This window comes from Sinohyriopsis cumingii, chromosome 12 (assembly GCF_028554795.1).
Source record: "Sinohyriopsis cumingii isolate HCF-2022 chromosome 12, ASM2855479v2, whole genome shotgun sequence".
NCBI lineage: Eukaryota > Metazoa > Mollusca > Bivalvia > Unionida > Unionidae > Sinohyriopsis > Sinohyriopsis cumingii.
Genome location: NC_142972.1, coordinates 15,883,669 through 15,902,224, shown reverse-complemented (window position 1 = coordinate 15,902,224; position 18,556 = coordinate 15,883,669).

The window sequence follows — 18,556 nt, the reverse complement described above, 5'->3', positions numbered from 1 at the left end:
AACACCACACGATTCGTTGAGGTGGACGATCGATCAAATGATGTTTATGTTCGATCAAACGTTTGAGAAATTTGGCTTTGCCTGAACCGCTAGGTCCGGCAATTAACATGTTAAAGGGATGGCGAAGATACAAGGCCTCCCAACTGGCACGATCTAAGTGTTCGTCGATGACTTTGAAAGTGGAGGAAGAGGGAACAGAGACAGCAAAGGTAGTCCAAGGAATGTCACTTTTGTCATGAAGACAGACAAGACAAGAGTTTTATACTTTTCAGGATACGTTTATTGCAAGTTAAAATGGAACAACACGAAAGACAAAAATACATAAAAGCCAAAAGGTTGAGTACAGCAATAAAAAACTGACCAAAACAATTAAAGTGGAATATAAACAATCATTGTTCAACATGCTTCTGGTAACCAAGGTGTCCTAGGGACAGTGTATAATGTTCTTACAGTCTTTACATTGGGTAGAGTCACAAAGGTATCCTCCCGGAATGGTCTTCCTGGAATGTCCATGACAGTCCTGTCCTATAGGGAGTGGTTGTCCTCGGTGACGGGTTCTTCTAGCACTGTCACTAACACATGTTTAAAAGTTACTATCATCCTTGGACTTTTGAGCTGAGGATTACAACTCTTGAGCATAAGCCACTTCTTTGGTCCAAGCCTCAAAACCCCAATTTTTCCAGTCACGTACATCTGTCCAATGAGGGTGTAAGTCACAAGCTATACACACATCGTCATACACATCTTCGGTACCGAAAAGTTGACGAATCTTTTTTTTTTCGTAGAGGTCGAGAAATATCCAGATGAAAACGCAAGGCTTTGAATAAAATACGTCTCTCGTGGACATTCAAAGGGACCACTTTCATGTTTTATTTGGTGGTAAGTACTGTTCGTAAAGAGTCCACAAGGAATCGGCTGGTAAACGAAATACCAGAAAACGAGTCACTAAGACACACACCACACGTCGATCCCAAATCAATGGAGACAGTTCTCGTAATAAGTGTTGGTAATCTTCCACCGTCTGAATAGTGTCATTGATATCCTTCCACGGAATTTGTTGTATCACGACTGATAAAGGTTGTGGAATGGTAGTTCGTTTTTATATCTCTTTTTGTCGGAGGCAATAACTACTTTCTGCACAGAGATGATTGTATGATCGGAGATGATCGAGTGAAAAATATAAATAAGTTAGTCACTAACTTGCACGTCACACTTCGTTCAGAAGTTTCCTCTTGAACTAAATTTACGTTGTGTGAAAGATTTTGGTAACCCTCTAACTCTTCTTCTGGAATTCATTGAAGCACGCCTACCTTGTAGCAAATAGAATCAGCATTAACAAACCAATCCTTTGTGCCAATGTGTAGTTGATCAATGTCTGACTGCTGAAACACTTTCACCTGAATCAGTCCTCTCATACCATTCAGGTACCAGTGGTTTAAACACCGGTGACATAACGGATGCAATTGTTCTTTGCGTTTCACTTGTATTTTGACCAGCTCTTGGTAAATGCGTTCTCTCAACTCCACAGGCAAATCACGAATGTTCTCTTTTAATTTATTCATGATGATGTCATACTAAACCCTCTTTTGTTGGAGGTAATAAGTGTACTTTTCGAACAGCATCGGTTTTATTTTAGTTCCGTACCAAAATTATTTAGTCGCTAACTCACACACCACACGTTGTACAGAAGTTTCCTCTTCAGCCAATATGCCTTGGTGCAAGAGATTTTGGTAATCCTCTAACTCGTCCGTTGGAATTCGGTGTATTAGGATCACCTTGTAAGCAGAATGAGTGGCATCAAAGCTTTATGAATCTCACGCGAATCATCAATATCCGACCAATGGAACACTTTGAAATGAATCAGTCCTCTTATGCCCTTCAGGTACCAGTGGTTTAAAGACCGGTGACGTAACGGATGCATCCATAATGAAAGCCAGTGACGAGTCCATGATAACGAGTGGCATCGCATTCACATCCGTAAGGTTTGACACGCTCAGCGTCCCTTTCCATGGTAGGTGTAGTGGTAGTAGTAGTTATAGCAAAGTTACCATGATGCTTTACTGCATCGCTGAGCTCACAGCGTACGGCATCGCTCTTATCGCAAGGCACAGTATCGCACTCATCTTCAGAATCACCGAACTTGAATGATCTATGTTTAAAAGGATTCATCTTTCTCCCTTGGTCTTGGTAGTTACAATGAACTATAGATCTTGGACGTTGTCCCTTTTTATACGCTGACCAATACCGATGTGACCGTACGGTAAAGTAAAGTGGTTGGGAAGCCGCACTCGCTTCTGATACACAATTTGATACAGTTTTTTTTTCTAAATGCCGACGAACGATTTGGTGAGTGGGTAAACGTACAATCTTGTGCGGTACGTAGGTGGTCACTTTAAAGTTTCCATCCTGCCCAGACTGCAAGGCTTCTTTCAATACGCCAAAGTTCACCACTCGACTGTTGTGATAATTGAGAGTCGGTCTTTTTACTTTACACTCTGTATGCACTTCTCCTTGTTTGTTCTGGTATTCGTAGCCGTAATTTTTGGGACCGCCACTAGCAAAACTTAGAATCTTGTCGTCGGGGTGCTCGTCCTCACAAAGAACGTTCACATGTTTCATGTATTTAGTTTTGTCGTGAATCATCTGGAAGTAGCGGGAAGGTTCTGTCAAATACTCTGTCTTGGGAAAACACGGTCATAGTGCCATTAGCCCCACAAGCAATTTAACATCACTTTGGCAAACGATCGCCTGTCTTCGTTTTTCTCGATGTGGTCTAAAGTGATGCCTTCCTGCTCCTAGTATTTCTCTAAATTTATTTTGGTCTTCGTGAGTCTGGCACCAGGAAGGATTGCCGCTGTCTTCTTGTTTCAGTTTAAAAAAGGCATCTAATTAGTCTGAGAAAATGTCTTTCTGAGTCTCGTCGACCTTGTGGTACTGCTCTGTCTTGAGAAAGTGGTAAATTTCGTACACTTCTGACAGTTGGTATCCCATGTCCAGAGCTTTCAACAATTATACAGTGACCCACGTTCCCGTCATGGCGCGTTCTTCCTGGGTGTGTTGACAATGTCGGTCTTGGTTGCACGTTTCGGCACAAGCACAGCACAAGGGAAACATCAGTTTTCCTTGGCAATGGTGAGGTAAAACGGGATGGTACAAGTCGGTGGGAGGTAAGATTTTGCACTTGATCAACCCTTCGTATTGTCGAATGTTGTCCAGGTCAATGTGTTTCGTCAGCAATTACAGGTGCCCTGAATAAAAGCGACAATATTTACACACGCAAGGATACAGCGAACACACGTCTAAGTATTTTTTTATTCCCCTTTCTCTTCGTCAGCGAGGTACAGCAAACAGGTGGCATTTGTCCGTCCTCCGTACAAATATTTCGCGGGTTCAGTGAATCCAGCAGCTTGTAACTTTCCACGATGCTTTCAAACTCGGGATCGGTTTTCAAACGGTGATCGTATTCGCGTTCCCACATTTCCACCACTTGGTATCCTTGCTGTTCTAACTTAACCGCCGCTGTCAAGTGTCCTGGTACAAGTCTTCCATATTCCGTTGTAAAAACTGATTTTTGGTGCCACGTTGAGGGTAGCAAAGGAAACATTTGTGAAATAAGCATCCGTTAAACTCGTACACGATCTGAGGGATTTCTAAGTCCCAGCCTTCCACTGAATATGTTCCGATGGTCTTTTCGCCTCCCCTGTTGCGTGCATGTTGGATCCATTTGTCTTCCTTGTCGCATAAGTACTGCAGTTTGAAAAAGTTGGTCGTTTGAGGGCTGATGACAGCCAGTGTGTTTTCGGGCATGAATCGTTGGCGGTACACTAAGCAACACGCTTTGGCAATTGTACATGCTTCTTTCAAGGGATCGATCCCTCCGTGTTTCACGAACAGTTCTCGAAATTTTCCAGAACATGTCCTCGTCGGAACGACAATACCTTAACATTTCTTACCGAATGTCAAAGGGGTTCGAGGATTTGTACCAAGCGTAGAAAGCTTCTCGTTGTTCGGTGCGCATGTTGTCGGGGTCGTAGTCGTGAGCATCAGGCAAATGGGGTATAAGGGCGTGTTGATTGGCTTCGGTATTGAAAATTTGCGGGAAGTAGCCTTTAGCCATTTCTGTCATTTTTAACGTTTTAGGCATTCGACTCAAAGGCATGGCCACGTAGCTCATCAATTCTTTAAACTGTACTTGTCCCGTATGCATGGAATGATTTTGGCTTCGCTCAAAGTCACTTTCGGACGCTCTGTACTTTATTCCGTATAGTATCTCAAAAGAAACTGTCCATCGTATCCCGAGAAATTGTGAGCCATCATCTTAGCATGGCGAGACAATTGCCGCAACGTTCGATGTCGTCTTGGCTCCACGTCTTGTCGATGGGGTCTAAGACCCATCGTGCAAAATCGGCCAGCGTGTTCGGTCCCCGGAAGGTTTTTTCACGTCCTCCAGGAATCTTGCTGCAGTGAGGGAAATGACTAAAGATAAGCTCTTGGATACACTTCTCGCACGCTCGATGAGCAAACATTAGGAATGTGAATGCCAGTCTCTTGCATGCATTCGAAATCGAAAAACATGAAATTGCCTTTCTTCTGGTGGTCATCGTCTGTCGCAGAATTGTAACCGAGTGGGTTTTTGGACCAAATGAACAAGCCAAACACAATGTGGGAAAGATGGAAATTTATGAATGAATTAATAATGATAAATATATTATGAAAAAAAAATACAATCGAAAATAAACAAAACAAATATTAAATAAAATGAAGTGCAGATCCAAGAACCCTCATGGACTGCACTTACCCCTTAAACAGTATTTTGTTCAACAAGATATTCACAAAATCTCGAACAAAATTACAAAGATTCAAAAATAATCTTACACAAGATTCAAAATACTCTTGACACACCTAAAGATTCAAAATAATCTTTGACACAACTTAAGATTCAAAATAATCTTTGACACACCTAAAGATTCAAAATAATCTTTGACACACCTAAAGATTCAAAATAATCTTTGAAACAACTTAAGATTCACAATAATCTTATCACGACTAAGATTCACAATAATCTTATCACGACTAAGATTCACAATAATCTTATCAGAACTAAGATTCACAATAATCTTATCACGACTAAGATTCACGATAATGTTATCACAACATACAGCATTGTTCTGGAAGCTCCAGATGATTCCAAGAAACTTTAGACGGCTTCGTACAGCTTCGGACCGCTCTAGTTATATTCACAATAACATTTCATATACATTCACGGCTACAAACACGGTCAGCTACCATAACAGTCAGCTACTATAACAGTCAGCTACAAACAGACAGCTACGAACACAGTCAGAATCATCTTCCAACACAGTCAGAAACATCTTCAAACGCAGTCAGAAACATCTTCAAACACACAGTCAGATACAGCTTCCAACACAGAAACAGACAGCTATAATAAAACCAAATGGGACATAATAGTTTCTGCATAATTTCTAGATATATGATAATACTTTAAAAATCTGCGTTGTAATAAACACATTATTACGCGATAACACAGTACAAACCGAATAAGCTTCGCCTATCAAATAAAAAGAATGTAAATTTAACACTTACCCCTATGGCTGGAGAATAAAGGAGAGTGCATACTCCTTGACGTGATCCAAAAACGACCAGTGTGGTTTTTCGTGATTCGTCTTACTTAAATCCATAGGAGAGTGAGTACAAGTCGGGGTAGAATACCCGTGCATATCATGTTAGTCATCATACCTGACACAAGTAATCTGTGGCTAGGTACATGTTAATACAGACGCTTACCTGGAAAAACACAATCACCCTATATAACGTTGTACGCATGTACAACGAGAAATAGTCTGATTGTTTTTAAGACAAAACCAAGTTATTTCTTTGCCTAATTCTGTGACATCGTCTACCTGTTGATATTTGGAATGGTATTTTTGAATGTAGCATTGGTGACAAATGTGACATCGTTTCTTTCCTGAACATACGTGTGAGTTGACAATATTGGTGCGTATACCTTGTCCACAAGTAGGGCACAAGCTCAGGAGTTGACAAGCACTTTTCTGCTGTGAACCTTGCGTCTTCAGATGTTGTTGGTAACAAACAGGGCTGACAAATGTGCACTGACAAGCAGGCAATGCACGCGTTCATGTCCTTCGTCCAGACAGCGTTGAGAGGCCAAACAACCTGAGCATTTCGATCCACAATGCTTGTGTTGCTCTCGTTGTTATAACCATGGTCACATTTATCACAATAATAAATGTATCCTAGGAATGCGGTGATACTGGTGATGGCATCGAAATGTTCATCGTGATAATAGACGTGAATGTATTTTCCGTCTTTGAAATCTTTGCCTCGAAACAACAGAGGTCCGCGAACTTCTTGAGGGTGCACTTTCAAGGTGTAGCGTGCAGCTAGGACATCTTGCAATTGTTGCACGTGTTGAATTTTGTCGATAACTTTGGAAGGTGTCATTTCTGCTGGGCTGATAAACTGGATCCAAACGGGAGACTTCAGGCTGTCGTGATGAATTTAAATCTCAAGCAATCGTCTTATTTGGCTTCACATTGTGATTTCAGTGTGGTTAACAAAGAATCCCACACCTCGGTGATGAAGCCCTCTGCTTTCTGCAGCGGTACGTTGGACTTGAAATCTTTAAATTTCATCGTGTAAGTTAAGTTGTTGTTCTAAATTTTCTAGAGGAGCGCTTTTCTGTCTCTCCAATATGATAGTACTTTTCAGGGTTTACTAACGGTGGTGAACTTTGGCTGGGTGTAGAATCTCTGGGTCTGGATTCTGGCTCACGCATGTCACCTTCAAAATCACTGGTATGAATTAGTGCCAAGACATCAGCTTCTTACTTTCTTCTCCTTTCTGTACGACATGATGCGATCGTTCATCTTGACTGCGAAATGTAAAATGACTACATTTTAACGTCATGGGTCGCTTTATATCCATGTCAGACCAGCATATATATAAAGGATGTGTGTCTTTCCTTCCAATATTCATTTCACTCTAAAACCGAGCAGAACTATGAAAGAGCCCACATAGATCGAACTTCTGATCAGAGCTTTGCGAGGTATCATAAGGAATTTTTCTTCAGACAAGCCGACGGACTACTCCCCCTAATTTCGAAATAAAAGTCAAGATACTTGTTATATCTGTAAAAACAAAGTACATTGGTGTTCAGAGTGTCCAGACCGTCTAAAAAGCAAAACAGATGTAAGAAGAGACAAAAGTAAAGATAGCTGTTATCATTGTCAAGAAAAAGGACATTGGTCTTCCGAATGTCCTAAGAAACAACAGGAGAAAAAGGAAGAGGGGGTTCCGAACAAGAAGAAGAAGAGGTATCCTACCGAAAGGACGAACCCAAACACGTACAAAAAGAGAAAACAAAAAGGAAAGAAAAAAGACGAGGAGAAAGTGAGGAAGAAGAGGAGGAAAAACCTGTGAAAGTGAAGAGATTCAAAAAGCAGAGAGTGAACAAAGGCACAGAAGAAATCTATGAACTTTTTAACGTCTTGTGTTGTGTTATGAATTGGATTGTAAAATTTGTACCAGAATAGACCAGGCATAAAACGTAAATGTCTCTTGGTTTTGAATTTTCAGAATATGGACCTACACTCATGCACTCACTCACTCACACACGTGCATTATGGGTAAGAAAGGGCTTTCGAGTTTTAATTGATTTTGGCAGTTGAAATAATATATCTTTTAGAGAGAAGTAGGTGGCCGTGAAAAGGGCCTTTGCGTATTTGTTTAAAAAAACAAAACTCAGGAACGGGACGTAATCATCTTTAACTGCTTTAAGCCTTTGCCATGGCCAAGGCCGACTTCTGGACTGGCTCATGTCAATGATGATTTGGCAGAACTCACTAGGGATTGTATCGCAGGCGTAGTAACAGGCCTGGGTTGTTTGGCTCGAGAAGGTCTCTTTCTCTTGGGTCGTAATAAAGAAGTCTGATACATTTGTTTCAGACTCCTTAACTCTGCTAAAATGTCTAAGAGTACCGTTACCGTTTGGCTTTCAATATTCTCCTTCTCTTCTAGACCTTGTTTCTTCTCTGTTGCTTCTTTCTGTCGTTTCCTTCTTGCCTCTTCTTCTTCATGCTGTTGCTGTTGAATGAGAAAAGCTTGTTCTGCTTCTTTCTGCTGATGTAAAATTTCTCCAATTCTTCTTTCTGTCTCTGTTTAAAATCCTCGACGTGTGGTAAAGAAGAATAAGATGGCGATGGTACTGGTACCGGAACAAATTCTTGTGAAGAAAGAAAATCAACTAAATCCCAATTAAAATTGACCTCTTCTGGAAGTAAGCCTGTGTTGACTTTGTTAGCCGGTGATATTCCATCGCTTCTCGTCACCACGGCCGGTGCACCCCAATTCATTGTCTTCTTAGTTTCCGTGAAAACCGTGTCGAAAGGATTGACTGGGCACAGACGCTAGCGCATCTGTTTAGGGAATGTGACTTCACGGTCCACTCTCTTCGGATCGGAATACTGACTCCGTGTTGTGAATGAATTTTGTAACGCTTGTTTGGATTGGTGAATAAACTAAATCCGTTTCGATCCGCACTTCCCCTATAAATAAACGCAGTTCACTTCATTCCCTTCACCTGTTCTCGTCACAAGATGTGGACAATCGTAGAATCATTTACTCTCGTATCGTCAATGCTGTTCCGTACAGACTTACCCATGTATGTGAAATCATCATGGACAATTGTGAGGATCACCGATACGAGCGTTTGGAAAAGAAGAATTTATGTGGAGAGACAAGGCTGTTTGAAGAGAGTTCTCATCTACGGTCCAGAAGTAAGGAGCTCGAGGAAGAGAAGAAGACCTATGCGTTGCCCTCTATGTTAACGGAATGATGCTAACATAAACCCAAAGGCCCTTTTCAGGGCTACTCATATGCCTCATAAAGATTTGCTTTCTTGCCTAAAAATGATTTTTGTTAGTTGTATAGTTGTTTGAATGTTGTCTGTTGTAGATATACCTCGAAAAGATTTGCTTCATTGCCTAATTTTATTTTTAGTTGTATAGTTATTTGTATAAGTCTATTGTCTGTGTTATCACTGTCTCTGTCCCGCCAGTCCTGTTCCCGCCAAGCGTTCTATGTTTTTTTTTTGTTCCCGCCGTTTGGTCGATTGAGGTCAGCTCCTTGCAACATTGTTACCCATCTTCACTACTGTGACGTCACCTTCCCTGTTCCATTCCTATTGTCCTTATATAACACCCCAACCTTTTGTACCTATACAGGCCCAAGACCTTTTTGACTGGGTTTTCCATTGTCCGTATAAATCTTGTCCGTATACAGGCCCAGGGGTGGGTGGGTCTGTAATGTATTTTCCCATTGTCCGTATATCGCCACCCTTTACTATTAATACTGGTAACAACTCGAATGAAAAAATGAGATTGAAATAAAAACATTTGTTTGAAGTGCTTTAGTTTTGTTCATTCTAAATCAACAATTACAAGAAAACAAAGATTATGCAAAGAAGCACGTAACACACGAGACATAATGCCATACAATTTAAATCGACGGCTTGCACGTGCATGGTAAAATTTAAACAGTCCAAGTCTAAAATACCGTCAGAGAAAGCAACATGTTTCATTAGGACTTATGAGAATCATTATTAGAGACACTGAAATGACAATGCCAAGCTAAATATAATGATCGTTTAAGACAATCCATTACACCAGACAGTTTAAAATCTTCACTGTGGATCGAATTAATACAGAATTAATTTCTAATTTATTAAAATTATTAAACAATGAATGACGAGTTTGACATCATTGATGGAAAAGCGAATCTCCAAATTACTCATTTCTCAGCTTCAAAAGGCAGCAGACGACGCAAATTTTGTTCTGTGTATAAACTTTTCAATAATAAAACTTAGTGTCTTCCAAATTTACAATAGTTAAAACCATATCCCAATCTCGCAAATTACATGTCCATCACTTCAGAGGCCCAATAGCCATGCGATATCACCAATAACCCATTCCCAATATTGTTGTGGGAAAACATAACGAATATTTAAATCAAAGTCACGCAATGTTTAGAGAAAAACGAAAGAACGCAAACTTCTCAGCATATTTATTCTCAAAACAACGACCAGAAATCTGTAATGGTCGCAGTAACCTGGAAAAAGCCAGTTTCAGCAAGCAGAGAGCACATGTTACCACGTTAGCCACGTGATACCGACAAACGCATTGCTCACATGTGCTCAATACTTGGTGAATCTAGCTTTCTCCAGCTTTTTGCGATATCGACATGGTTTTGGTCGTTGTTTTCGGAATAAACATGTTGAGAAGTAAGTGTGCATTATTTTGTTTTACAGACATTACGTGACTTTCGTTTATTATTTCCGAATTTCTTTTTACAACAACTTTGTAATTAGTTTATTGTTCACATCACGTGACTATTGAACCTCTGATGTGGACATGTAGTTGCAAGATCTGGGTATTCATGTGACTAGCAATGCAAATGGCGAATTCCAGATCAAATTTCATCAACGCTGTAGTTTTGTATTGTCTATATTCGTAAATAATACAGTCTCTGGTAACGCTGTAGGCGGACACGAAACCTGAGCACATTTTAGTTCAGATATAGTGTATATCATTGAAAATACACAATTTGGTGACAACAGTAGACCAGCAAGAAGAGGGGTGGTGCAGGAAACTCACATTTTAACGAGTAAATGAAGAAAAATCCCAGAAAGAAAAAAAACAGACATATCCTGCAAGAAAGAGAGGCACTGCCGCTAAAACTCGCCAAGTATTAAAGACAACCTCGCTAAGTTACTATTTCTCCTATCATCTCTTCAACTTCATATTCATCTTCCTCGTTCCTGATGAAGCCTGCAAAAATTGACCTAGGACCAGTGTTGCCCAGTTTGATGAAAAAAACTGAAACCCATTTGTAAAAAAAAATCTACTTCTTCGTCGGTGACGTCTTCTATTGTTCTAACTGCTGCTGCAGACCTAAAAAGTGCCTTCTCCTACGACAGAAATGCAAGACAGAATACGCATCTTACAATGTTTAATGGAATTTTCCAAAGAACAGCTACAAGAGTCAGTCCCTTGAAAATAGTTCATCGTTGAGTGGTGCCCGTAGTTAAAGTAGTATGAGTTGCAGACAACCAGTGGAGGCTAATGCCATTACAGGAAATTGCTGGATACGGTTCTCTTCAGCTTTTTTCTCCTCTAAACAAGATGACATCAAGTTTACACCATTGTAATCGACAAAAGAAATCTGCCAAAAAAAAGGGGAAAATGGTCCTCCTCCTCGTTTTGCTTAACATTGGGATATTTGTTTCATTATTGAACAAATCCAATATTTAATGTATTTGTCCAAACAACAACTGGCAAGATTTAGACTGTTTGAAACACATTATCGTCGAGTGGGGCCCATAGTTAAAGTGGTAGAATGTCCCGACCATAAATGAAGACAAATTTCAGTATAGGAAAGGAATATTGATGGATAAGATACACTTTAATATTTTAATCTCCTGAAACAAAAATGTCATAAGTTTCACACCAGTGACCAATGATGTCTTCCAAAGAAGGGAAAATGAGACGCCTTCTTCGTTTTGCCAAACATCGGTGTATTTTGTCAGCACTGACCAAATCCAATGATCAGATGCAAAAACAAATAAATCAAAATGCACCAAAATAAATAATTGTTACCATTGTTTGAACGATACGATAGGAACGGTGCCCTTGACTAAGATACAGCAACAGAGATTATATAAATATTATCACCTTCTTCGCCAAGATGGTGAAAATGAAACTGTCCATCAGTCGAAAGAAACAAATGCTCGTTCAAAGAGGAAAAATTATACCCATGGTGATAGACCGTTATTACAAGTGGCTGCTCTTTTGTACTGATCGATTCATGAAACGACGCAGTTTCTGAAAATGCATTACACTTGTACCCTTTGATCTTATAGAAGCACGAAACGTAAATTCAGTTCCTTATAATCGATGAATGGAACTCCATCGTTGATACTAACCATATCCACCCCTTTCAATTCCTAATTCTAATCTCACTGAGATTTCAAACGTACAACATGAATTACAATGGTTGATGGACTGAACATAATTCTCAGACGCAGGAAAATCTCAAAAGTACGAAAGGTTATACCAAGAAATTCATTGTTTTTATTCGGAGAGATGTCAAAAATGGAATGAAAACTGAACAAAAACAAATAACAAAAACAAACAGTAGCAAACACGACGACATACACCAAGATGGAAGAATAAAACGAAAGAAGCAAAGTATTTTAAACTCCGTCTGATCCATTCACCCACCCCACGCCCACCCTTTGTTGACATAAAACCCTCTTCCAAGTTGAGAAGAAATGAAAGCTTGGGGTCAAAAGATTATGTCAATCCTCTCTTCAGCAGAAGGGAAAAAGAAAGAACTCAAAACAGAAATTAAAACAGAAATCAAGAAAAAGGAACAAAAGAACCAATGACTAACCTCCTCCTATTGCTTTTTGGACAAGTGAAGCTTCATAATCTCCAAAATTACCACATGAACAACCTAGGGGCATGTTTAAATACTGAGAGACTTATTGAGGAGAAGCAACAAAAAAAAAAAAAAAAGCAAACCACGCGAATATACTTATAGCCAGAATTAGCTACAACCTTGCTCGTGATTCTGACTAAGAAGAAATTGTTTTGTGACACTGCACAGGACATGTACGTGATCCTCCTGTTTTTAATTGGGTGATATAAATGGGGAAGTGTTAACAGGAACGTTTTACTTGCACGAGTTGCAACGAGTGACTAAGATAATATACGATGTGTACGAAATGGAAAGCATTCTTGTTCGAAGAAAGCGTTAAGTGGAAAAAACATCGACTTAAAGAAGTGAAAGTTCGGTGGATAGGATATCAACCCAGATCGGTTCTTGGATTGCTGCTTCACATGCCATTGCCTATATAAAGACCTACACATTACCAACATACTGTTAAACACAGCTATATCTTCTTCTCAGAGTTTCTCTTTTCAAGCATTACAGAAACAACCTATGTAGATGGTTGTCCCGAACAGTGAAATCGTCTTAGGCCATCAGAGCAGCCATATGAAATATGAGCTTGTAACAAGAAGATACAAAATTGTGGACTCAGCAGTTGTACTGGCCATCTTGTTACCAATCCGTCGTTGAAATATACTGACAGTAGCAACAACAGCAAAGAGTTATAGCTGCCGCCGGCGTCAGTCAGAATAACTACTCTTCAATTCACAGCAGCAGTCTTATTCTGGAACATTTGGAAAATCATTCTCTTTAGGTATAGAGTGACTTTTCAGAAACAAAAACTCTAGAACTGTGAATAACCAATATTATTTAACATTTCTTGCAGACATTGCAATGGCTGTGTTTCCCAATAACAACTAATGTTGTTTCATGACTAAATTACCTCATTCCATACAGTAAGATCACGAAGCTCTTTGGGAAGTAGCTTTAGTAAAAAAAAAAAAATCATTCATTCCATTTAAATGAAGAAAGCAATTGGACTAAAAGATCGCTCGAGGCATCAAAGTTGCATCCCTGTTTCCAGCCATTATTCCAGCTAGAACAATTAAAGTTAGCATAATAACGTTTTGGGGTATATTTTGATTGTTTTCAATTATGTCTCAGCAGCGTTGCTATTTTTACTTCGCATCTTTAGAGCGCGCAAGCCATGGAGCGCAAACAGAGGGCTGATGCCGTATATAGGAGCATCGAAGACATCTCGAAGATTCCTAAGTACCCGGTTGCCAAAAACGTCGCCAAGGCTCAGAGATTAAAAATCTCCATGTACCGCATGTATCAAGTTTGTCACGTACTGGTGGAGTCGAAAGATTTGTGATTTGTGATTTTTATTTTTTTACGTAGCTTTAACAATTTTTCAGTCATGTCGCTACGATGTCTGCAATGTGGCAGTTTATAGTGATGTCTAGCACTGGGGCATCATGCCGCAGACATGTAGCATGATGTCCCACCCAGTCACATTATCCTGATACCAGGCCGATCAGTCCTAACACTATCCTCTTAATGCTGAACGCCAAGCGAGGCAGCTGTTAGTACCATTTTTGTAAGTCTCTGGTATGACTCGGTCGGGGATAGAACCCACGACCTCCCGCATCCGAGGCGGACGCTCTAACCACTAGGCCACCGGAGCGGTGGAGTTGAAAGAAGCGGAAGGCATTGAAGCGGAAGTCCACCCCTGGCAATATGAGCCCGCGGAAAGTTCTGGAACTCCTCGAACTAACAGCCGGCCATTCCGCCGCTGACTTCCAACGGCTAAGCGACGAGAGGCATAAGCTACGTTTGTCAATGACGGAGCAGATAGTCGAGAACACCTCGACTTAGCCGTGGAGCAGCTTCACAATGAGCTTCGTCGACCACTCAGGCGTTGCGGTAATTTAGCAGCTAAGACGGCGGTTTTAGCGCTGACTTAGCCATCAGCTCCACCTGCGTCACGGCCTAGAGATTCCTCTAAGTAACAATCATGTGATTGGGATCCGTCTTTCACGAACCTCTTTGCACATGGAGTTGTTCTTCTCCATCTATGCCAAAGTTGCAATGCCAACGAACCCGCATTTATTCCACACTTACTGGTGTAAGGAGCGGAGAGGTGGCGGATATTAGGATTCATCAAACTGCTTTTGTGGGATCCTTCGCGTTGACCATAGCCATAACTTGCTGAAAAGCTGTTTGTTCGTAGGCAGCGTTGCAGACGGTTATGCTTGCTGTTTTTGGTACTTTATTCGCCTGTTGAGCGCCTAAACTAGCCCGGCTGTTCCTTCTGCAAGTACTGGAAAAACGGCTTGGGTAGGAGAAGAGTCTAAACTAAGATTTCACAAGGATCTCGTCGTGATCCTGCTGTGCACAGACGCAAGATGAGCTGGGAGATCATTACATCAGTGGCCTGTCTAAAAATGGAAAAATGGGCTTGTTGCGCCCAGTGATGCGCTCTGATTATTACAACTAGAGATGTGTGGCACTGTTGCGCTTGGGCAGACTTAATCCCCAGATATTATGAGGCATACAATTATGGTCCTCTGGCCAACGAAGACCAAATCATTGCAGTTATTTAGTTCTTAAGTATCTTTCGAATCATGATGCGAACGTTTGTAATGCAGCCAATATGGAGGTTCCACTGCCTATGGCCTCAGCTGTTGCGCTTGGGCAGACTTAATCCCCAACGTCGCCGCAGGTCAGCAGTCAGCTTGCGGCTGTGCACGAAATAAGTTTTTATAAGCAGGAGCAACCGATCCAGTTGCCACACAGTGGCTTATTTGATGAGGATATGAATGAAGGCCTGATCATGGATGGGATCTAAATCAAAGGCCTATCAAGAAAAGGAAAGTGACCTTACAGCTCCTGATGCATCTGCTTTGAGAGCGGTCGAAATAGAAATTCTCACAAACGAAGAAGAGACTGTTGAGCACATGATATTTCTCAGATACTACGATAATCCTGATGATTACAACTAGAGATGCGTGGCCACGCGCATTAAAATGTACGTTTGAAATATACCGATGCCAATATTAAGACTTATGGAGCTTTCGCCACAAACTAATCTGATGCCACGAACCCAGGCAAGGTGATGGGTGCCGTTAAACTCGAGGACCTGGGTTCAAATCTCCATATAGTAAGAATTACAATTTTCTAACATGGAAAATGATGTTATTTATTCGTATATATATATATATATATATATATATATATATATATATATATATATATATATATAATTATGTTAGTATTATCAAGCATTCTCCCATAGAATCAATAGAATCAAGGGATATCACTTACCGTTCTGTTTGGTTTATATTTGTAATAACACACACACACACACACACACACACATATATATATATATATATATATATATATATATATATATATATATATATATATATATATATATATATATATATATATATATATATATATATATATATATATATATATATATACATACATACATACATACATACATACATACATACATACATATATATATATATATATATATATATATATATATATATATATATATATATATATATATATATATATATTCATCTGTATTTTTTCTTTTATTTCTTTATATATAAAATACCCTTTTTACTGATTTAGATGGTTGAACAGGTAAATACACCAAACGCTCAGGATTAATAACTTGTTATGGGGGGCCCCGAGTGGCCGAGTGGTCTAAAGCGCTCTTCGTTACGGATCACTGCCATCTCACCTCTGCCTGCGTCAGTTCGAGTCTAAGATTCAGCCAATGTGGGTATGTGAGAAAGCTTGCCAGTAGCTTCTCGTGGGTCGGTGGTTCTTTCCGGGGTTTTCCCGGGTTCTTCCTCCACCATTAATACTGGCCGCCATATATAGCCTATCGTACGCGGAAAGATGGCGTTAAACCCGACAACAACAACAACAACTTGTTATGGGAGGAAGGGCTAGAAAAATCCTACCCAACATAGATACCTGGAGGGAATGGAGTACTGGCTCGGACACACTAGACCTGGAAAATTTGGATGATTAGGAATCCATTAGAAGCAGAGGAAACTCAACTCTAAATAAAAATTTCACACTCCCCTTTACAAAATTACCACCCAAAATTAACATTTTTTTATATTAAAATACAAACTTTGAAAATTCTCAAAACGTATCTTCAAAAAACCAGAGACACAATTTCTAAATTTAATTTCAATATTTATATTTAAAATTATAAAACCTTTTCATAATTTATAACATTTTATTAGAGCAGAGGCGGCGTTAGGAGTACGCAGGGCCTAGGGCCGACCATGACCACAATTGAGACACTAGTTAAATGCAGAGTTTCAAGAAGCAGACTGAACTAAGTTGCTGTGGTATCTGTAGGCTATCCGGGTACCTGGACAGGAATGACCATAGGCTAGAGATAGACGGGACATCGCCCGCCTAGCCCATCGGCTCCCGCGCAACCCTGCGAAAATTTGAAAAATTGAGATCCATGTTATCGGACAGCCGTTTCCCACTAATGGCATTGAGAAAATGGCTACATCTGTCTGCATATGTGCTGCCACCTGTTATGTGCGTTACGAAGTTGACTTCGCGACTTTGAATTAACGAGTGGCCTGCATCAGCGTTTCCAATTTACCGGAGAATATAGCTTGACAAACTCATAAGGACGACCTTAGGCCTGAAGCGCAAGAGCGGGGCCTGGGGCGGTCGCCCCACTTGCCACCCCAAACGCTGTTCATGTATGAGGGGTCACATTTAATGTTCCAACCAGCTATATATATTAAGACGAACTTGGAGGTGTCCATAAATAAATTAAAAAAATAATATAGAGCAGTCAGAGCTTTTTTTAAAAAAGGAATATTCAAAATATGAGGAAAGTCGATAAGCAAGAAAAGTCTTTCAGGAGAAAATGCAAGAAATTTTCTGCTACAAAGAATGATGTTTTCTTCTGTCATAAAAAATAAAGACTGCGAGTAGTTACATTAGAGAAGAAAGCATCCGCTCTCCCGAGCATGGTGGTAATATTGGTATCAATAAGACGTAAGTACAGTTTTAAGATTTAAGTTCTCTCTTTCATTAAAGGAGCTGTTGCCACTTCATTTAAAAAAAAAAATTAAAAAAATAAATTTGGACCAATATTGATCATATGCAACCAACAGTTTCTCAGAAAACCATTTGATATTCCAAACGTGCTAATTTCTTGTTCATTAAAGCTTTTCGACAGGACTTTTAAAAGAAAAGAAAGGCATCTTCTAAGTTTAGCATTAGGGACGGACAAATAACTGTTTTGTACTGGGACTAAGATTTGTATGAAACAGACACCTGGTTTCTATGTTTATAGTCATCATGATTATATTTGCAATACTGATTAGATGAAGGGACGTTTTTCAGTCCAGTTCATGTAGTGACATGATTAATTTTCAGTATTTTTGTTCATCTCGTTTATGCATAATATTAAACTGAATACTGTTAAATCTAAAATTTACCCAATTTTTAGGATTGGCCCAAAATACATTTTTACTTCTTCGAACCTTCACCTCACTTAAATATTGCCCCCCCCCCCCCAAAGTATCTGTTGTAATGAGTATAGTAAAACTGAACCCACCCACCCCGCCTTACACATAAACTATTCAATTATTCTTGTAGCAAACATGATGTATATATTAGTGTCAAAAATATTTCTACTGTGTATTCAAGACAAAAATTGTAGCCGCGCCCCTGTCCATATTAACAAGTTTATACCTTGTGTAAGCGCAAAATCATGCGGAATCTTTCAGTCCACATTGTTAGCATTATTGTTGAATGCTGAAACTTTGCTTTATACAGTAATCAAGAAATTTGAGTCAAACATTAACACATTGAATATTTACACAAAACACCTTTGATAGTATTTTAATTATTGGCATGTATGGAAAGGAACGCTGTGTTTATTACAGAGCTGAAAAGGGGAGCTTTAAGGAAAATTTGTATCTAAATCTCATGTCTTTTTTTTTCTTTTAATAAATTCTCATAGAGTGCTTAAAGATTTATTTTTCACTTACGT